Raw genomic sequence first — 23,575 nt, 5'->3', positions numbered from 1 at the left:
CCTGGCTCCCTTTGTATTTTTTAAAAGGCCATGAAGACGTATGGCTAGGTCTTGGGGAGACATAGTAATTAGAGACATAAGAATAGCTAGCACAGTTTCTCATATGGAAAATGTCTCAACTGTGGTCATCACAACATGGGTTTGGGAATACGCCACCTCATTCCACAAGACAAAGTTGGGAGAAAATATCTTAGTCACAGGGATGTGGAAGTGAATTCCCCAAAAAACAAAACACATGCTCCTCTGTACACCTTTGAAAATACCACATTTATCATAGGCCACTTTTTATTTATAGAATGCTGTGTTATCTACTGCCACTTGAAATGAGAGACCTAGAATAAATATTTTTTAGTCAATGAGTTTTGGATTTTACGTTTTCCCAAGTTTTCAACTTCCTTGATTACTCACGTGGAAAGCATTCTAAGGAGAGAGATTTCAGAGTTGTTTACTATGATGAACAGACTTTAAGTAGCCTCATGATCCTTGTCTCCTGGAATTTACATCCTTGTATAATTGTATAATTCCCTCTCTTTGAGCATAGTTAGACCCTGTGACTTGCTCCTAACCAATAAAATATGGCAAAACTGGTGGGATATCACTCCTCTAATCACGTTACATTACGTAAGACTGTCTTGTTAGCAAACATGCTATAGTGTCTTGCTTTCCTTGACAAGTTTGAGGAATCAAGTTCCCATGAGTTGTATAGCTGCAAGAAAATGAATAACAACTAAATAAATAAACTAAATAAGCTTGGAAGCTCACCATTCCCCACTTGAACCTCCAGATGAGAACCTAGCCCTCTATGACACCTTTATTGCAGCCTTTTAGAGGAGCCAGATTAGCTGTGCTGGAAACTGTGACATAATAAATGTGTGTTGCTTTAAATCACTAAGTTTGTGGTAATTTGTTATGTAGTAGTAATTTTTTAAAAAGTGATACACTTGCTTTTGCTAACCTACTTTTCTGACATAGTATTCTTGTACTGAGTTTATCTCTCCAAGAGTTTGAAAACTCTTGGTCTTTTGTTGTTCTCATGATCAATGTATATTACATCCACCTACACCAGGATACTCTTTTCTTTATGGTAGAAGTGACTCAGGTCACAGCATTAAAGAAGAGCCTTGTATGAACAACAGTATTTCCCATTCTGCCCATATTTCAAGCCATCTTGTGATTTTCAGCAGAAAGTAATTCTCACACTCCTCCTTAGAATGGAGCTTGAACTTTGTTCAAAAACCCAATCTGACTGCTGGTGGGACTAAAAATTGATTGAAACTTTCTGGAGGGCATGGTTGTAATACATATCTAAGCTCTAAGCATATGCATGCTGTTTGGCTTAAAATTCCCTTTCTAGAAATTTTTGTCAAGAATATAGTCAGACAAGTGTTCAAAGAAGTAAGATAAGGATGTGCATTACAGCTTTGGGTTATTATTATTATTATATAAATTTAAGGGGTATGAGTGCAATTTTGTTACATGGCTATATTGTGTAGTGGTGAAGTCTGGGTATTTAGTGTATCCATAACCCAAATAATATACATTGTATCCATTAAGTAATTTTTCCATCGTCCATTCCCCCTCAACCCCTCACCCTCCAGAGTTTCCACTGTCTATCATTTTATATTTTATGTTTATGTGTACACATTTTTAGCTTGCACTTATAAGTGAGAACATATGATATTTATCTTTCTGTGTCTGAGTTGTTTCACTTAAGATAATGGCCTTCAGTTCCATCCATGCTGCTGCAAAAGATATGATTTCATTCCTCTTTATGGCTGAATTGTATCTCATTGTGTACATATACCACATTTTCTTTATCCAACCATCCATTGATTAACACTTAGATTGATTCCATATCTTTGTTATTGTGAATAGTGCTGCGACGAACATATGAGTGCATGTATCTTTTTGATATAATGATTTCTTTTCCTTTGTGTAGCTACCCAGTAGAGAGATTGCTGGAACAAATAGTATTACTATTTGTAGTTCTTTGAGAAATCTCCATACTATTTTCCATAGAGATTGTGCTAATTTATATTCCCAACAGTGTATAAACGTTCCCTTTGCTCCATATCCTTGCCAACATCTGTTTTTTTTTTCTTTTTAGTAATAGCCTTTCTAACTGGTATATGATGATATCTCATTGTAGTTTAAATTTGCTTTTCTTATGGCATTGTTTATGACAGTAAAAAATTAAAACTTGAAAACAACCAAAATGGATAAAATAGGCAGTAGGTATTATAACTTAAAAACTATCGACACAACGGAATACCATGTAGCCATTTAAAACTATGCTGCAGTAGCTGGGGCATGGTGGCATGCACCTGTAGTACTCCCTACTTGGGAGGCTAAGGTAGGAAGATCACTTGAGTCAGGAGCTTGAGGGTGCAGGGAGCTGTGATCATGCCACTTCATTCCAACCTGGGCAATAGAACAAGATCTTATCTCAAAAAAAAAAAAAATTTAAAAAAAGAGGGGAAAATAATAACACCTATCTAGTGAGGTGGTTGGGACAGTGACATAAAAGAAAACTATGCTGCTGATACGTAATTTTGGCCATAGGACAATGTAAGCAAAATAAAAAAGAATCTATGAGAGAATGTATAATATGCCCCCCACTTATGTGGTGTACATATGTGTGTAAAATATACATACACATTGAAAATAAAACTATTGTCCAAATGTTAACAGTGATTACACCTGAGTAGCAAAATAAATGCATAATTTTATTTATTAATTTCCTTGTTATATCTTCTAATGTCTTTACAATGTTCACACGTAATTTATACAATTACAAAACTTCCCAATGTGGATTTTGATTTTTTTAAAAAATGATGCTCCCTGTTTCTAATTCCTGATCCCTAGGTGGGCTGGGTCCAGAGACCCCATGAACCTGCTATCTGATGTTGAGAAAGTTGTCTGGGCATACCAAGTCTGTATCCTCCCTCTTCCCTTCCCCCAAGAGCTTGCCACATGCACAGGCATCCAGGTATTTCCCAGTCTTTTCCCCCAAGCTACCCCAACTGACTCATACTTCAACAACCACACTAGCTGAAAAAGATTGTTTTACCAGAGCAATGCGTTTATATCAGTCCCCAAATGCTGTACAACAGGTCCAAACTTAATCATCCACAACTACCCTTGTGCTGGATGTAGGTGACAGAAATTGCTTTGTAGAAATGTTTAAATGCTCAAGGAGTAGAAGGCTGTGAAACCACAATTGTTTGTCCTATAAACATTTATTAGATTACCACTATCATCCATAGAAAACCATTTACAAAAAATACACACATTCTGTATTTTTATTGTTCATCTTGAAAATAAAGTTGTGTTGTGTTTAATGTGTTTCAGTTTTTGCTTTTATTTTTATCTTCTAGATTCTCCCTTGAAGTACTTTAAGAGTGAAAAGAGATGCAGCTAGTGTGGGAGAGAAAGGTTAGAATGGTCCAGAAAAGGAGAAGGGTAGAGCACAAGAGTTTGGGAATTTAGAGTGACTGGGTGTCTGCCATGAGCCAGGGTCTGGGCCAGGTGCTGGGATACACTCCCCATTCATGAAAGAGGACTCAGGAAGGCTTAGAAAAGACCAAAGACAACAGAGAGATGGATTAGGGCAGAAAAGGAAGATAGCGAAAGGGTAGCAAATGGAGACCTTCTAAGTCCATAGCCATTGGGAAGTCACTAAATAGGAATGCTTTGGAAAGCCAGAAAGGAAGAGAAAAAGTCAAAAAGGAGGGACTCCCTTGTGAGGTTCCTTTTCCCAGTCCAGGATCACAAATGGGCCCATTTGTTGTTTGGGAGGTCAAAGGTACAGTCTGTGTTCTTGTTGAAATGGGGCATGGGGCTGAAATTATGCAGGAACTGGGGTGAGGTGAGGGCAAGGAGGAGATTAAGAAGTGAGAAGAAAAGTTATTATTTCTAGGTAGTAGCCTGAGTGAGGAAGAGAAAGAAGGGATGGGGAAGACAACAGTAATTCCTTTATATGATACTGAAATCTCCCTTAGTACTTACACCAATAGTAGCAGCTACACTATCAACAGTTGTTAGCTTCTTGATACCTAATTCTCTCAGGGTGAAGAGAAAAGGGCCAGGTGGACACCATTCACACAGGGAGTTTTGTTACAGAAGAGGAACCTGAACTTAGGGAACCTGAATCTTTTGTAATAGCAGTAAAAATTCTGCCCTTTGCCTGGAGAGAGAGGGACTATCTCCATTTTCCAAGGCTGTTCACTATACAAACATTCTCGAAAAGATATTTCAGAGCAAAGATACTCAGTGCCTCTGCTTACAAGATGTGTAGAAACTACAGAAACTCACGGAAAATTGTCTCCCAACAAGTTTCTTTCCCAATACACACAACATGCTGACATGCTTGTTGTGGAGTTGGCTGATTATAGAGTCCAGAACTCAGAATAAAGAAAATAAAGAAGGTCATTTTTAAAAAACTATAAAGTAGTCAGAGTTAATCTTTACTTTCCCTCTCTGACCTCTCCAGAATTTCATCAAATGATTCCTTATTCATTTGGTAATTGAGTCAAGACCCAGCTTCTGCTTTCCTCCCTTTACCCCTCTCAAAGCTCATCTTCTCTGAGTCTTAATCTCTTTTGATTCCATCATGATCTCTCAACAACTTTATTTTTATTTATTTACCAAATACAAATCCACGCTCTGTTTTAAACATTTTACTAATATTAACACATTTAATGTTTTAACGTCCTGTAAGGTGGGTACTATTATAATACCCATTCTTCAGTAATGGTTATTCTAATATGATACACACACTTTTGTGAAAATAAGCAGTCATTGCTAAAGTTTTAAATGATTCTAGAATGTTCTAGAAATGCTTTTTTGTTGTTTTTTGTTTTTTTTCTTTTTTTTGAGACAGGGTCTCACTCTGTTGCTCAGGTTGGAGTGCAGTGTGCATTCTTGGCTCACTGCAACCTCTGCCTTCCAGGTTCAAGTGATTCACCTGCCTCAGCCTCCTGAGTAGCTGGGACTACAGGCACACACCACCATATCCAACTAATCTATTGTATTTCTTTTTTAGTAGAGGCAGGGTTTCACCTTGTTGGCCAGGCTGGTCTCGAACTCCTGACCTTCGGTGATCTACCTGCCTCGGCCTCCCAAAATGTTGGGATTATAGGTATGAGACACCACGCCTGGCCTAGAAGTGTTTAAAGGACTTGTGAGGAAAATAAGAAGTGACCCTAGCTACTATTATTTGGTAGTATAGTTATGCGTCTCTTAATGATGAGGATACATTCTGAGAAACACATCGTTAGGCCTTTTAATCTTTATGCAAACATCATTGAGTGTACTTACATAAACTTAGATGGCATAGCCTACTACACACCTTGGTTATATGATAGAGCCTATTGCTCCTCAGCTACAAACCTAGACAGCATGTTACTGTACTGAATACTGTAGGAAATTATAACACAATGCTAAGTATTTGTGTGTCTAAACATAGAAAAAGTACAATAAAATATGATATAAAAGATTTTTTAAATGGTGCACCTGTATAGGCACTTACCATGAATGGAGCTTGCAGGACTGGCAGTTGCTCTGGGTGGTTCAGTGAGTGAGTGGTGAGTGAATGTGAAGGTTTAAGACACTACCGTACACTCCTGTAGACTTTACAACACTGTACGCTTAGGTTATATTAAATATATTTTTAAAAATTAAATGATTGCGCTACCACACTATGTCACCTACAAAGTCACTAGGAAATAGGAATTTTCAGCTTCATTATCATCTTATGGGACCACCGTGGTATATTCAGTCCATTGTTGATCAAAATGTCATCATGCAGTGCATGACTGTACTTTATTAAGAGAAATTTCAGGATTATGGAGGACACTTTGGGGAAAGGAACCTATTCACCTCCCCTTCAATCACTCTCCCAGAATTATCATATGTGGTGAGGTGCAGAGAGTTTTCAGAACTACCTGGTTCAGATTCATTTTGAACAATTGGTTGACTATTTTTCCACAGCCCAAACCATGTTTAGTTCGTTGCTGTATCTCTGGTGTCTAGCCAAGGGCCCAGCTCCTCACAGGGGCTCAGAAGTGTGTTGAATAATTGACTGAGTGAGTCAATGAATGAATCAGAACCAGAAACTTCATGGGTCACTTAGGTAGGGAAGTGCTCCTGGACTAGAATCACCACATTTAATTGCATCTTAAACCCAAGGATGAATCTATGTCTCAGTGCAAAAAGGGCAGAAGGTAAACCAGGCATATAAGATAACAGAAGAAACTAGAACCAAATGGGTATTTTTAAAATAATTTTATTGGAAATAACAACAACAGGGGATTAGAGAGCAGAATGAAGATGAGGTTGAAGGCAAACCAGAATTCCTTGGGCCAACTCGAATAAAGCGAACATAAAGTAAAAAGGCAATAGGCAAAACTAGCAGGCAGCCAGAAATGTTTGGTGCTCCAGTTCTAAGAAGTCACTGGAGAAGGAAGTTGATAGAAAGTAGGGAAAGAATATTAATAATGATAATGGTTACCATTTATAGATAATATTCTGTTCCAAGCAGGATTCTCAGTGCTTTGTGTTTATTAGTTCACTTCAGCACAGCTCTTTGACTTAGATTCTATTATTGTTATCATCACTATTTTGCAAATGATAAAGCTGAGTAACAAGGGGGTTAAGTAACTTGTTCAAGGTCACACATCTTGGAAGTAGCAAAGCTGATGTCTGAACGTAGGCAATTTGCTCAGAATCTGTACCATTCACAAATTACCATTTATCACCTCTCCTATAGTACAGACTGCCTCTATGTTAGGGCAGCAGCCATGACCAAAAAAAAAAAAAAAAAAAATCAACAATCTAAGTTTTTTTAAAACATGTGTTTCTTATGTAAAAGGCCGGCCCTGGGACTCCTTAGCCAGATTGCAATCTCTCCTCAAGCCCTTCCCATGTAGAGATTCTGGAGCCACCATCTTGCTAAGGGCTGTTTGAGAGTTAAAAATACAGACCACTTGAGACCATTCAGAACAGAAAGCAATTCAACTGTTCAAAAACTAGTGATTCCTTAAAAATTAAACATGGTAGGGAAAAAATTAAGGTGTTGGGGAGATGTTCCAGATTACCAGTGACTAAAGAGACATTACTGCCGATACAATGCAGATACTTCTTTTTTTTTAAAAAAAAAAAACAGCTATGAGAGATAATTGGAGAACAGTTAAGAAATGACTATGATTATGAATTGGATAATTGATAATAGCAAGGGAATTATTGTTAATTTTCTCAGCTCTGATAATGCTAATGTGGTCATGCAGGAAATGTCCTACAATCTTCAGAGATGCCGGGAAGCATTTAGGGTTGAAGTGTCATGATTTCTGAAACCAACTTTCAAATGGTTCAGACAGAAAAATAGAAAGATTGGTTTGTAAATTAAACATGGCGAACATGGCAAATGTTAACAATTGTTGAATCTGGGGGAGGCTAGACAGCTGTGCACTGAAATATTTTTTCAGGTTTTCTGCATGTAATTTTCATAATAATAAGTTTTGGGTGAAAGAGCCTGGGGTGAGGAGACAGTGATTGCTTACAGATTGGCCAAAGAAGGCCGGGAACTTGGCCAATGCGAAGGCCTTCAGGGATGAGTTAAAAAGCTCCGTCTTGACCACATGGGGTTGAATGCAAATTCTTTCTCAATAAAACAGAAATACAGAACTGGACCAAGGACTCAAGGACTGGATGGGAGATTTGGCAGTCCTTCCAATAAAGTTAGCAGTGAGAGGTGCAGTGGTAATAAAATCGCCTGGACTCTGCTGTAAAGTCAAGAAGACCAACCTGAAGTTCCATGTGGAATATGCATGTTACGGTAATTGTCTGTGAATAACTGGGACCTGTCTCCAGGGTTGAAACCCTCACTCAGTGGCTCAGTAGTCCTGTGATCTTGGACAAGTCACTTAACCTTTCTGACACTCAGTTTCCTCTGCTAGTCCTCATCTCCTGGAATTGTTGTGTGTGGAGATAAAATAGGACAACGTATATAAAATGCCTAACACAAGGTATGGCCCGCAGTGAGCACTCAACAAACATTGCTCTCATTTTCATTGCACAGGGAGACGGATAGGGTAAAAGAGAAGGCTTGTTTGCCACTGACTGTAGCAGCAAAAACAGCCCAACCCACATCTTCTGCCACTTTGTTTACAATTACATGTATGTTTGGGTTATTTAATTTCTTTCTTTTAAGTGGAACTGTGTGGCCCGGGGTTAGCAGGGATGCTAATGAAGTTAAGCAACGGAGGAGATTACGCCCTAGCATGGAAAATAAACATTGAGGTCCCTGCTTCAGTGTTTATCGTCAATGATACCTCATCTTTGCCTGGGTAATTATCTCTCGACAGCAGACAGTTCTCCAGCAGCAACGGATAATTCCATTAACATCACCACTTAAACACAGCCTCTCCAGGCTGCTCAGGTCCCCCGGCTGCTTGCTAAGCCTTAGGGGCCTCATATCATTTTAGAATTAAAATGAGAGAGTAAATTATTCAAGCACATTTGGCTTTTTTGTGAGCAAACTTCTGCACATCCTTGACTCATCATTTCACCCCAAAAGTATTGCTGCTGAGAATATTAATCGTAGCAACTCAGTGCTCGCTTTATTCTGAAATTTGAGGGTTGGTGATAGTGGAACATTGCTAGTCCTTGGGGAGCTGGTTTCTTATTGTCTGAGGATGAGAAATAGGTGGTAAAGTGTGGGGTGGCCTCCTCTGAAAGGGAAAAGGAAGTTTCATGTTTTCTGGAGACTTCTAAATGCCACAAAAGCTTTCTGGCAAAAAACAAAACAAAACAAAAAAAAGACCAGATCATGTGTATTCTTAGGCATGGTGGTGACCCAGAGACGAAGGAAAACAAAAGAAGCAAATTTAATGAGAAAATCCAGCTAAAATTTCATTATTTAAAATGAGTGTGTACTCTCTGTCTAGGTGTCTGTTCCCCAGCCCTGTCTTTGACTGGTCTCATTGCTGGGTGGCATCTTTAACAGAGAGTGTGCAAAAGCCATTGGCAGCAATCTCCTGTGTGGTTGCAGCCTAACAGTTTATACGGAGCTTCCCTACACATTGTATCACAATGGCCTTGCCAGGTTAGTGGTGCACACCCTGTTCCCTGTCACATGTGAGGGTCCTGAGGCCTACAGAGGTAAACTCACCTACCCAACATTGCATGTCAAATATGGTGTAGGAAGGACTTGAATAGAAGTCTTTGGAATCAGAAGATCCTACATGGCTTCTTGAGAGAAGGGAAAATGTTTATCATTCCATTTTCCTGTGCAGAAAGTTCTTCAGGCTTTCTGTCGATACTAAAGATCTATCTTCTTTCAAAGATAGGAAGTCAGGGTGTCTGCAGAGCACATATTTTCCCACTGGCCTGACCCCAAGTTGACCTTTATACTCCTCTCCACTATCTGTTAATTCCTTGTGTCTGGGTTCCAATGGAAGTGTGGACAGAATGAATGGATGAAGTGAGATAATGGTTGCCTCTCTCACAAAGCTAACACATAGTAGGCTCTCGAAAAATGCTTCTTCTAATTAAAAAGCAATATTTATTTACTAGCTCTGGCAGCAGATTTGGTCAGCAAAGAGGTCAAAGGGTTGACTTGAATGAGGTTTGAAGGTTGGCTGGAATTCAATTACCCATGACCCTCTAGTCTCTCCTGCCAGCCATGATTAATGGAGGCTGGCTAAAGTAGGTTGGGGTTAGTAACACTGCGATCAACCTTTTTTGGAGAATAAAGAAGCTGAAATTATCTAAGGAGCATTCTCAAGCCAGATGAGATTTCTTAGGTGGGAAATAACCTTGTGATTTAGCCCAATAACATCAGGGATCAGATCCAGAGACGAAGGACATGCACAATAAAGCTGGGGAATCCTTGCTCCTAATTTTTTCTCACAATCACAGGGGCCTTGTCGCCCTGCCTGACATGGATAAATTATCATCAAGGGCTGTGGATGGTTTGGATCCAGATTTTTAAACATCTTGCTTGTGGGTATTTGGGGCATACATTAGGGAAAAAGGTCAATTGAAAATCAGAGAACTGCATCATTTAAAATAAGAAGAGACTCTACTCCGATTATCACCACTTTCCTTTCTCCCAATACAGATTTTTCCCCCTCGGCCTCACCCTAATGTTGATCTAATTGCCTTCTCACAATACATGAAGGCCTTGAAAACTCAGGATTCAGCTACAGGTTTCTTTTCATATTAAAACGTTCTTTTGGAGCTGATCTCTTAGAAGATATTTTGAAAATATGATGATAATAATAGTTTCTTGCTTGCTTATTTTCTATTATTATTTACTAACTTTTTTGAATAAATTTTCAACTTTTTCCAGTTCTTTTGTTTTTGTCTAGCAATGTCTTATGCAGTAGGTAAGAGAAGCTCAAGGAGACACAACATGTATTTTTCTTTTTTGTTATCGTTCTAAGTCTGCACCTCAATTTCTGTCTTGCTTTGTTTTCAGAGCTCAAGTTCTGTAGCCTATCCTAATTTGCAAGGCTGGCTTATGAGACAAGTTAAGGAATCATTAAGGCACCTACCCTTCGCCTCTCCATTGGCCAAGTAGCTTAATTAACTTAGTCGAAATGCAGTTTAGTATTATGAGAGCAATTGCATTTGTGTGTCTTAGTAACTTACCTGTCCTCATGCAAAGTCCACATCCCTCTAATAAAAATATATACATACACATGGGCTTTGACGTATGGATATTCAAGCTCACAAAATAAGCTCAAACTTGAAAAAGATCCAGACTACAGCGACGTTTATTATTTTTAGAGCATTACCTAGTCATTTTGATTAATTCGTTTGGATTGCTTTTTCCTGCAGCTCCCCAGGGAGAGGTGGGAGGAAAAGGCGGTAAAAACATAAATTTTCTTTGGTGATGAGTTCGCATGTTTAGAACTGTAACATGGCAAATCATTGTGAAATCTTCTAATGGATGCCTGTCTCATGCCAAATAAGCCCAGTACCCAAAGCATATAAAGAAATAATTGAAAGACACTGGACTGAATCCAAAAGGTTGTGGCTAATGTTTCACCTAATCTCTCTCCCAGGTCTCTCTTGCCTACTGCTGACCCTACCCACAAGATGTGAACTTCAGAGCCTTCTTGCAAGTGCTTCTTGGCTATTTGCACCCTCTAACCCCCTGGCAGAAGAATGAGGACTAGTATGAAGCCAAAAGCATAAAAGGGGAAAAGATTAGCCTGCAGAGTAGGAGACTGGCACGTTGGAAGCCAGCACGCGTCTTCCCCTGAAAGAGTTAATTCGCCTCCAATGGGGGTAGGGACTGACCTGGGAGGGGCCTCAGCCTACATAGGACAGGCCCAGGGCCTGGGAGAAGGCCCCATTGGGGCTGGAGGTGACACTGGGTCAGATCCCTGGGATTCTGCAACTTGAGGTGGGAGTGTCTATAAGCTGGAAACAAAAGTTTCAAAAAAAAAAAAAAAAAAAGCTCATTTTGTTTTCAGTTCGTTTTATCTTGGCTCTATCTCAGGCACCACTGACTTCAGACCTTTCAAAGCTAAGGGTGGGGTAGGGTGGGGCTTAGTGAGTTTTTTTCTTAAAGAGAAAGAACAGGGAATGTGCCTTGAACATTCACAATTTGCTTGAACATGATCATAGTCATTAATAAAAACATTGAGCAATATTTGCTTCTATGTCTTTGGAACTGGCATTATGATAGCATTGACAGATCAGAGAACAGAAAGGAATTCTGCGGTTACTTGTGAAGGAATTTGGACCTGTGAGATATTCATGATGTTAATTATTTATAATTTCAGTTGGTTTAGGCCAGGCTTTGAGCTTCAAGATAATGTGCCCAGAATTGGCAACAAAATGGTCATTTTTTGCTAGTAATTACTGACTTTGAGCTTCAGCTATTTTAGAAGGACACAGAAAGATCTTTAGATCATGTATTCCTGACTTAAGCAAGGAAGGAAGGAAGGAAGGAGAGAAGGAAGGAAGGAAGGGAAAAGAAGGGAGGGAAGGAGGGAAAGGAAGGGAGGGAAGGAAGGAGGGAAAAGAAGAGAGGGAGGGAGGGAAAGGACGAGACAGAGGGAGGAAGGGAAAGGAAGGGAGGGAAGGAGGGAGGGAGGGAGGGAGGGAAAGGAAGGGAGGGAGAGAGGGAAGGAAAGGAAGGGAGGGAGGGGAGGAGGAGGAGGAACAGGAAGAAGAAAAGAAAGGAAAGAAGGAAGCAAGGAAAAAGGAAGGCAGGAACGAAGAAAGGAAGAAAAGAGATTAAAAAAATATTTTTTAAAGGACAACCCACAAAACCTCAGAATTTCTCTAAGTTCCAGGTCTGAAATTTATTTTTTTGAACAATAGAGGTGCACTACACTGTAAGAAAACACAATATGTAAAAATTCAAACTTGCCAAACTAAATTAAACAGAGAGAAATTAAACATTTTACAGGAAAATTTGCTACTAGGGCGTGTTAAATGAAAGTGCCCTCAGTATCTTTAAACTAGAGATTGATGTATACTCTAACCTTTTAGAACCATGTAAAGTGAAGTCTCCCTGTGTAAACATCATTCTTAAAATGGAATATCCACACTTGAAAGTCACACATTGCTGGGGTTCAGTCTTAGCTTCACCACTCATAGTGTGTGACTGTGGCCAAGTTACTCCACCTCTCTGAGCCTCAGTTTCCCCATCTGTAAAATGAGGGCAGTGATAGCACCTGCCTCATTAGACTTAACTGATCTGCTACACAGAAAGCCATTAGGAAGTCCTGCCACTCAGCAGCTGTTTCATGGCTCTTAGCTTCCTAAGCTTTCCTTCCTACTGCTGGGACCACGAGGTTCAGCCAGCATGGAACAAAAGAAAATTCGACCCTCTTTGTAGCTTTAGATGCCTCAGCTTTATGCCAAGTAAGTTGTAACCTCAAACAAATGGGGCCCAGACAGCTTATGGCTGTTTCTGCCTTTCTCATATTTATTTATTTATTTTTAAACAAATACTTGTATAATGCTTACTATGTGATAGGCATATTCCAAGCACTTGGCAAATACCGACTCATCCAATCTTTTATAACAACCCTATGAAATATATACTATTATTTATTATTCCCATCTTACATTTGAGGAAGCAGAAACACAGAGACCTTAAGTAACTGGTCCAAGGACCATAACAGGTACCTGCACAGCCAGGAACTGAACCCAGACAATCTAGTCCATTCCCTCAGTAGGTCTCATGGGTATGTTATTTATTTGGGAAGGCCTGCTGAGACCAAAGCAGCCAAATGAAATACCAGGGCCAGTTCTGCACAGACTGAAAAGTAACAGCAGGGCCAGAAGTATTGAAGTTGCAAAAGCCTCTGTTGATAAGCTTTCACAGCCAGAACCTCAGACCAGAGAGATCTAGATGAGGTTGACTGAACAAGCAAGCTGATTTCCAGTCCTTTGGCACACTGCCCTCTCTCCACTCCTACCACCTAAGAGGGTGCAGCCTCCTCTCAGGTTTCTTCATTCTTCCTCACTCCCTTGGCTCAGTGAATGTGAAATTGCTGACTGTTGCAGCCTAAGTGGGTGGAAGGGTGGCTGGAGGAAGGAGAGCATTAAAGTAGTCAAAGCAAAAAAAGTAACTTTTTTTTTTTTAACATTTTAATAACTCTAACTTTTAAAATTATCAATGCAATGCCTATTTTTTTTTTTTTTTTTTTTTTTTTTTTGACGAAGTCTCACTCTGTCACCCAAGCTGGAGTGCAGTGGCACGATCTCGGCTCACTGCAACCTCCACCTCCCGGATTCAAGTGATTCTCCTGCCTCAGCCTCCCAGCAATACCTCTTTATAGCAGACATTGCAAAGTGGCTGACTCAGCCCCAATTCCTAACACACACACACCCCCATCCCTCCTTCCACTTTCCAGCCGGGGATGGCTATGTGACACAAATCTGGCCAGTTAATGCTAAATCTGTGATGGCGTTCTCGTTTGTGTTTTCCTGAGACAGTCCTTCCTGTTTCTTTCCTCTCTCTATGAATGAATATGTGATAACTGGTGGGTACAATGGCCACATGAAGGCCATGAAGGAAAAGTCATAAACATTTCAGATATTGGTCTTGGCATCGTTGAGCTTCCGAACCACTATTGTTTGAATTTTTGTTGCTGGCAGCCAAGGACAATGTTATCTTTAAAAAGTTCATTATTTTAAAAAGTTAGAAAATACAGGAAAAATAATAAGAATGGGATAAAATAGCATCTGTAATCCTACCATCCAGAAATAACCAAAATCAATATTTCAACGTATATTCCTTCAATTTTTCCTCTTTTTTATTGTTTTACAAAAATGTGGAGTAAAGCTCCAGAAACAGTTTTGTAACTGATTATTTTACTTACCAATGTGCTATGGCCATTTTTCTATATCAATTATCCATCTACTCATGATTGCATGGATATTCCAAGGTTTATCTAACCAATTCCCTATTGTCAAATATTTGTTATTTTCCATTTTTAACCATGGTAAACAATAATAGTGTGAACATGTTTGTAGATGCATCTTTATCTGATTATTTCCTTAGGATAAATTCTTAAAATAGCTGTGAATTGCTGGATTAAAGGGAATGCCCATTTTATAGGCTTTATAGACCTATAGATAAAATGCCCTTCATAAAGGTTTTACCAGATTTTCTACATTCACTTGTATTGTGTGCCTTTTTGTTATATCATTATATTGGGATTTAAAAGTGTCTGTCAGCTCAATGTGCAATGTATAGATTAATTTAAACTAATTTAATAATTTATTGTTTGACATTGTATTAGTCCATTTTCACACTGCTGATAAAGACATACCCAAGACTGGGCAATTTACAAAATAAAAACGTTTAATTGGACTTACAGTTCCACATGGCTGGGGAAGCCTCACAATCATGGTAGAAGACAAGAAGGAGCTAGTCACATCTTACATAGATGGCAGCAAGCAAAAAGAGCTTGTGCAGGAAAACTCCCTCTTATAATAACTATCAGCTCTTGTGAGATTTACTCTCATGAGAACAGCAGGGGAAAGACCTGCCCCCATGATTCAATTAACTCCTATTGGGCTCCTCCCACAACACGTGGGAATTCAAGATGAGATTTGGGTGGGGATATAGCCAAACCATATCAGACATATTTCCATGACATCATTTCCCATTTTCAATTCTATGAATTGCCTACTATGTGCCAAACACTGGTCTAGGTAGTTTGCATATTCTTTTTTTTTTTTTTAATCTTCACAAACCATTATCTTTTATTTTGAGTGAGTAAACTATGACTCACTCATAGTAAGGGGCTAAGTTACTTGTTTGAGATCACACAAACTGGTAAGTGAGCAAACTAGGATTCATAACTAGGTCTCCCTGACTCCAAAGCAGAAACTATAATAAATAAAGGTTTGTTTGTTTGTTTGTTTGTTTGTTTGTTTAAAAAAGGATGCAACATAAGTTTTCCAGGTTCTGGTTGAATCAATCAGGAACCAGTAAGACAGAGACAGCTCTCTCCAAGGAGTAACTGAAGAGAGTTCATGGAAAGCACTATTTGTGGAGGTGTGGGGAGGAAGAAGGCACCAGTCAAAGGGTAGAGAAACACCAAGGCAGTATCAGCAGCAGAAAGCTGCTGTAATCCCAGGCCTGGAGGGGTAGAAAGAGAGTCCTCTTTGGCAATCTGGTGAGATCTGCAGCAGTGGGAGAGTGGCAGCTACGTGACCATAGAGTCACAGCTACTGAGAAGCCACAGGGCAGCCTAGAAACTTTATACCCAACTCTGATCTCCTATTGGTGCCTCCTATTAGACAAATCTGACCAGAAGCCAGAGGACAATGAAGCCTGGAAGTATTGTCCATGAAAATCAACCTCCTGGACACACAAGAAGGGAAAGTAGGGTGGAGAATGGACCTGCAGTGCTCCAGCCCATTTGCTCCCTATTCCCTTTAGAAGAGCAGAGCCATAGCATCCTGCAATGAACTGTTGATATACTTCAAAACTCACATGCAAGGCTGCTATAGGATTAAATTCAGCCATGTAGGGGAAGGGTGCCTAGTACAGTTTGGTGCATAGTAAGCACACAATAAAAATGAGTTATGATTATTTCACGTTTAGAATTAATATTCTACACAAATCATACTAGGAGATTCAACTTCTTATCCTTTTATCTCCTGGCAACTTTCAGCCCTGAAACCATTGGCCATAAAACAGCAATCATAAAATCCAAAAACAAAACAAAAGAAAGAAAGGGAACGTGAATAAAATGAAACCTTTTTTCTTGTTGAGCACATGACTGGGCACATTTGCCAGCCTTCCTCATTCTAAGGTGTGGTCCTAGGACCGAATGCCAGTTGATGAAATGTGAACAGAAGTGAGAAGCACAACCTCTAGGCCTGGCCTATAAAAATCTCTCCTGTGCATTCCCCCAGGCGGTCTCCCCTTTGCCAGCTCAGTGTCAATGAACAGACCATCTGATATGGTTTGGTTCTGTGTCCTCACCCAAATCTCATGTTGAATTGTAATTCTCAGTGTTGTAGGTTGGGCTTGGTGGGAGGTGATTTGATCATTGGGTGGTTTCTAATTATTTAGCACCATCCCCCTAGTGCTGTCTCGTGATAGCATTCTTATGAGATCTGGTTGTTTGAAAGTGTGTAGCACCTGCCCCTTGGCACTCTGTCTCTCCTGCTGGTCATGTGAATATATGGTGCTTGCTTCCCCATCACCTTTCACCATCAATGTAAGTTTCCTGAGGCCTCCCCAGGAGCAGAAGCTGATACATCCCACAGAACCATGAGCCAATTAAACCACTTTTTAAAAATAAATTACCCAGTTTTAGGTATTTCTTTATAGCAGTGTGAGAACAGACTAATACAGCACCCTCAGGATCCCTGTTCTGAGAAAGATGGAACTCCTGTCTGTCTGTGTTTGAGCAGAGTCCCTGCCCCATCCAACCCTGCCTGACCTGAAATTGCCTTAGCTGTTTATGGAAATGTGAAATAAAAGCTGACGTTGTTAAGCAAGCTATATATTAGAGCTTTGCAATAGCAGCTAGTGCCACCCTCATTAACACAAGGAACAAACATATGAGTGCAAAGCTCAGACAAGGACCCAGAGCAGGATTGACAGAAACAAAAAAGGTGCATAATGAGGCTTCTCCAGAAGGAGGCTTTCTGTTTTAAAGTGATATGGTTTGGATCTGTGTCCACACCCAAATATCATGTTCAATTCTAATCCCCACTGTTGGATGTGGGGCCTGGTGAGAGGTGACTAGATCATGGGGGTGGGGTTCTCATGAATGGTTTAGTGCTATCCCTCTTTGATACTGTACAATGAGTGAGTTTTCATGAGATCTGGTTGTTTACAAGTATTTAGTACTTGTAAACAACCAGATCTCATGATACTCCCTCTTGATGCTGCTTTTGCCATGTAAGACACATGCTCTTGCTTTGCCTTCTTCCATGAGTAAAAGCTCCCTGAGACCTCCCCAGAAGCAGTTGCTGCCAGCTTCCTGTACAGCCTGTGGAACCACGAACCAATTTTCTTTGTAAATTACCTAGTCTCACGTATTTTTCTATAGCAATGCAAGAACAAACTAATACAGAAAATTGGTACCAAGAAGTGGGACATTGCTAAAAAGAAACCTGAAAATGTGGAAGTGACTTTGGAACTAAGTAATTAGCAGAGGTTGGAAGAGTGTGGAGGGCTCAGAAGAAGACAGAAAGATTAAGAAAGGTTGGAACCTTTCTAAAGACTTGTTGAGTTATCATGACCAAAATTCTGATAGTGATATGGACAGAGATGTCCAGGCTGAGATGGTCTCAGATGGAGATGAGAAACTCATCGGGAAATGGAAAAAAGGTCACTTTTGTTATTCCTTAGGGAAAAGCTAGGTTGAATTGTGCTCCTGCCCTAGGGATTTGTGGAACTTTGAACTTGAGAGAGGAGATTTAGTGTATCTGGTGGAAGAAATTTCTCAGCAGCAAACCATTCAAGATGTGACCTGCCTGCTTCTAAACACATATGCTCATATGTGTGAGCAAAGAAATGACCTGAAATTGGAATCTATATTTCAAAGGGAAGCAGAGCTTAAAAGTATGGAAAATTTGCAGCCTGGTCATGTGATAGAAAAGAGGGGCCCATTTTTAGGGGAGGAATTCAAGCAAGCTGCAGAAATTTGCATAAGTAAAAAGGGAGCCAAATGATAATGGCCAAGACAATGAAGAAAAGGCCTTGAGGGCATTTCAGGGACTTTCTTGGTAGCCCCTCCCAACGCAGGCCCAGAGGCCTAGGAGGACAGAATGGTTTCATGTGCTAGACGCAGAGCCCCACTGCCTGTGCAGCCTTAGGACACTGCTCCCTGCATTCCAAATGCTCCAACTCCAGCCATGGCTCAAAGGGGCCCAGGTGCAGCTCAGACCACTGCTTCAGAGGGTTTCCATGTGGTATTAAGCCCCAGGGCACACAGAGTGCAAGAGTTGAGGCTTGGGAGCCTCCACCTAGATCTCAGAGGATGTATGGAAAAGCCTGGATATCCAGGCAGAAGCCTGCTGCAGGGGCAAAGCCCTCATGGAAAACCTCTACTAGGGCAGAGCAGAGCAGAAATGTGGGGTTGGAGCCCCTGAACAGAGTCCCCACTAGTGCACTACCTAGTGGAGCTGTGAGAAGAGGGCCACTCTCCTCCAGATCCTAGAATGGTAGATTCACCAACAGCTTGCACCCTGAGCCTGGAAATGCTGTAAGCATCCAACACCAGCCCACAAGAGCAGACTCAGGGTCTGAACCCTGCAAAGCCACAGGGACAGAGCTGCCCATGGCCTTGGGAGCCCACTCCTTGCAACAATGTGCCCTAAAGGTAAGACATGGAGTCAAATAAGATTATTTTAGAGCTTTAAGGTTTAATGACTGAACTACTACGTTTTGGATTTGTACAGGGCTTGTATCCCCTTTCTTTTGGCCAATTTCTCTCTTTTGGAATGGCAGTATTTAGCCAATGCCTGTATCTCTGTTATACCTTGGAAGTAACTAACTTGTTTTTTTTTGAGATGGAGTCTCACTCTGTCACCTGGGCTGGAGAGCAGTGGTGCTATCTTGGCCCACTGCAGCCTCTGTCTCCCAGGTTCAAGTGGTTCTCCTGCATCAGCCTCCTGAGTAGCTGGGATTACAGGCATGCACCACCATGCCCGGCTAATTTTTGTATTTTTAGTAGAGACAGGGTTTCACCATGTTGGTTGGCCAGGATGGTTTCAATCTCTTGACCTCATGATCTACCCACCTTGGCCTTCCAAAGTGCTGGGATTACAGGCCTGAGCTACCACACCCAGCCGGAAGTAACTAACTTGTTTTTGATTTTACAGACTCATAGGTTGAAAGAACTAGCCTTGTCTCAAATGAGACTCTGGACTTTGAACTTTTGAGTTAATGGTGGAATGAGTTAAGAATTTGGGGGATTGCTGGGAAGGCATGATTGTATTTTGCAATTTGAGGGAGACATGAGATTAGGGAGGGGCCAGAGGTAGAATGATGTGATTTTGATCTGTGTCCCCACCCAAATCTCATGTTCAATTGTAATCCCCAATATTGCAGGTGGGGCTTAGTGGGAGGTGATTGGATCATGGGGGTGGGCTCTCATGAATGGTTTAGCACCATCCCCCCTTGGTATGGCACAATAAGTGAGTTTACATGACTTCTGGTTGTTTAAAAGTGGGTGGCGCCTCCCCCACACTGTCCTGCACCTGCTGTATAAGACTCCTGCTCCTTCTTTGCCTTCTGCCATGAGTAAAAGCTCCCTGAGGCCTCCCCAGAAGCAGATGCTGCCATGCCTCCTGTACAGCCTGTGCAATCATCAGCCAATTAAACGTCTTTTCTTTATAAATTATGCAGTCTCAGGTATTTCTTTATAGCAATGTGAGAATGGACTAATACATAAGGCCACTGATCTTTCTCTGATGAAAATTTAATTTTGGTTTACATGAATTACTATATTCTACCAAAAAGCTCTACTAAAAATTCCTTTAAATGAGTAGAAACTACCAGAAGTCAGAAGCCTGGCACTGCATGTCATCAGTTTGATAAGGTTTGGTGCCTGCATTAGCCTATGCTCAGAGCACAACTGTAGGGTCAGACTGCCCGGGTCCCCTCCAGGCTCACCCCTCATAGCAGTGAACCTTGGGCAAGTGACTGCACTTTTCTACGTTAACGTGTGCAAAGAGTTGAAAACCCATGTCACTTACATAGCCAGCACTCAATGCGGGCTGAAGAAATGAATAAAGTGTGAAGAGGAGATAGATTGTTGGTCCTTCTCCTCTCCTCTCATCAGAAAAGACTATCTCTGACTCTTTGTGGTTCCTTCTTTCTCAGAAAGAGGTTGATGAACAGTGATTTGGAGGAACGGGGGACAAAGGAAAGAAAGGGACATGAACATGATCAGCCACATGCCTTATGCCCTTCTCCTCTGAGGTTCTCCCTCTGTGACAGTTCCCCAGCTCTCTTGTGGTTCCCAAGGATTAATGCTGTACATAGAAATCATACTCTGGATCCAGACTGCCTGGTTTGAATACTTACTGACTCACCTGCCACAAAGCATCTAGGACAATGCCTGGCCTGTGATTCCTTCAGCACTAGTTAGCACAGAGAGACATGGTGGACAAAGTCATTGCCTCCACTCCTCAGATGCCAAAACAGGTCTCACCCTGAAGAGGACCCTGCTCCATCCATTACTGTTTGAGTGCCACTAATTGATAAAAAAAAAAATTTAATGGTTTATGACTCTTACGTATAGACTGGAAGAGACAGCAAATCTTTACAAGTGGTAGGGCACAGTACCCTGACCTTATCCTGTGAAGGTCATGGATGCATGGATAAATGGACGGATGGATGGATGAATGAAACCTTACACCAGGTTTCAACTGCATAACAGGGTCATGCCACCATTGCTAACTTTCCCATCTGTTAAATGAAGAATTCTGTTTATCCCATAATCATGAGAGAGGGAAGTAATGACTACAGGGCATTAATGTGTATAAAGAGCTTCTAAAAAATGAATGTAATAGGTAGGAAATATTTTCAGTTACACGTTCCATCAATTTATGTTCTCTAAAATTTAACATCCCCATACAATGAAATTCCAATATAGGCTGGGTGCAGTGGCTCACACCTGTAATCCCAGCACTTTGGGAGGCTGAGGCGGGCATATCACGAGGTCAGAAGATCGAGACTATCCTCACTAACACAGCGAAACCCTGTCTCTACTAAAAATACAAAAAATTAGCCAAGCGTGGTGGTGGGCACCTGTAGTCCCAGCTTCTAGGGAGGCTGAGGCAGGAGAATGGCGTGAACCCAGCAGGCAGAGCTTGTGGTGAGCGGAGGTCACGCCATTGCATTCCAGTCTGGGCAACAGAGCAAGACTCCATCTCAAAAAAAAAAAAGAAAAAAAAAAAAGAAAAGAAAGAAATTGTAATATAACATGATTTATGTATAAGGGGTGTTAGAACTGCATAGCTGCTGGGGTTAACATGAAGCTCCCTGACCTTGGTGTCTTGGTGTCGTGTCATAGCATGAGTCAAGAGGAGCATTCAAGAAAAATGCTTAGGCTGAGCTGCAGACAGAAAGAGTCTTCAGGCCCACTGACTGTGTGCCAAGTGCTTAATGGGTGGCACCTCATTTAATCCTCACTAAACCTGTGTTTTACACATAACCTTCAAGAAACCGTCTGTTCCTGTGATAAAAGCATGCCTTAGGAAGTATAATAACCTGAACTTAAAACTGGACCTTGCCACTTTCCAGCTGTGTGATTTTGGAGAAGTTACACAGCCTCTCTGAGTCAGTGAGGAGGAAATGAACTAACACATGTAAAGCACCTGGTATGTAATAGGTGCCTTAGAAACACGATTTCTTTTCCTCTCTTCCTTCTTTCTATTAGTGGTTCTCAACTTTGCACATTGGAGTCACTTGAGGATCTTTAAAACAAAAACAACAACAAAGAAAACCCTCTTGCCTGAGTCCTTCCTCCACGGATTTGGATTTAATTGGTCCAGGGTGTGGTCTGGTCATGGGCGTGGGGATCTTTAAAAGCTCTTCCGGGTGAATCTAAAGTGCTGCCAAGGTCGAAAATCACTTGTCTTCATTGAATCATCTGGTATCACATAGGGAGTTAGTGGGTGATGCAATAATAGAATTGTTAATCCCATTGGGCAGAGTTATCAGAAATGGGAATTCTGGAAACTGCTGTTGCTCCCTTCTGCTATTAAGGGAAAGGGTAACCTTTCCTTAATAATGAGGTATATAATAGTGGGTAACCTTTCCCTTAATAAAAAGAGCTACCTCAGCCAATTGTCCTCCAGGGGAGTGCCAGTGGTTTTATCTTGATAGGGGATATCATTTTGGGGAAACCTATTCGTTATTTATTTATTTATTTATTTATTTGAGACGGAGTCTCGCTCTGTCACCAAGGCTGGAGTGCAGTGGTGCGATCTCCGCTCACTGCAAGCTCTGCCGCCTCCTGGGTTCACGCCATTCTCCTGCCTCAGTCTCCCTAGAAGCTGGGACTACAGGCACCCGCCACCACCCCTGGCTAATTTTTTTGTATTTTCAGTAGAGATGACATTTCACCGTATTCGCCAGGATGGTCTCGATCTCCTGACCTCATGATCCGCCCGCCTTGGCCTCCCAAAATGCTGGGATTACAGGCGTGAGAAACCTATTCTTTAGAATAAAGTAAATGGCTTAAAGAGCCCATGGGTATAATTCTTCAAGCTAAATGCATGTTCCAGGAATCAAGATAATGGTCAGAGTTCTGCTGTCACAAGGGAGAGCTGAGGTTCTGGACTGAGCACTGTTCTTGCCTTATTGTGTGATGATTAAGGCAAGTTTCTTAAACTCGCAGAGCTTCAATTTTCCAGTCTGTTAGGGACATAACCAGTTTTTAAAAGAATGGTCCAAAAGCTTAAACTTCTCAGGAAAAAAAAAAAGCCATATGCCTCTGCACTCATAATTGTTTATACATAGAATTTTAGGAAGTTCATGGGCCATGTCAAATTTTTCTTAAGCAGATAAGCCCTGAATCCCTTCCAGCTTCATACAATGGTTTTACTCCTATTTAAATATTGTTTACAGGTTCCATTATATGGGTGGGCTCTCCTGGAAGGTTGCTGAAGACAGAGGGACTTCTGAGAGGCAGTGCAGTTGAGCAGGAAAGAATGGTGCTGCATCTCTGCACAGGGTGAACATTTCAAAGACCTTGGGTCTAGGAAGCCCAGTTAAAGTATCTCAAAAATCTCCTCATAAAAAACAATCAAGTCAAAAAATTAAAATCTGACCTCAATTGTCTTTTCTGGAATTAGTATCATTCAAATGATTTTCAAAGTCTAAAATCTACATTTTGTTATCATGTTCAAAGTCACAGACCTCTGTGGACAGGCGAAGCAGGCAGGAAGGCAAATGTATACACTGAAATCCACTTCTTCCAGCAGCCCACTTAGCCATCTGATCCCAGGCAAGTTGTTTCACCTCTCAGTGCCCTTGCCTGTAAAGTGCAGATAACAGTGCCAACCTCACAGGGCTGGTATGAGGAATAGCTAATGAAATGTGACAATGACACGCCCAATT

The sequence above is a fragment of the Macaca thibetana genome, chromosome 5 (assembly GCF_024542745.1).
Source record: "Macaca thibetana thibetana isolate TM-01 chromosome 5, ASM2454274v1, whole genome shotgun sequence".
Taxonomy (NCBI): Eukaryota; Metazoa; Chordata; class Mammalia; order Primates; family Cercopithecidae; genus Macaca; species Macaca thibetana.
Note: the sequence above shows the minus strand (reverse complement) of the source record.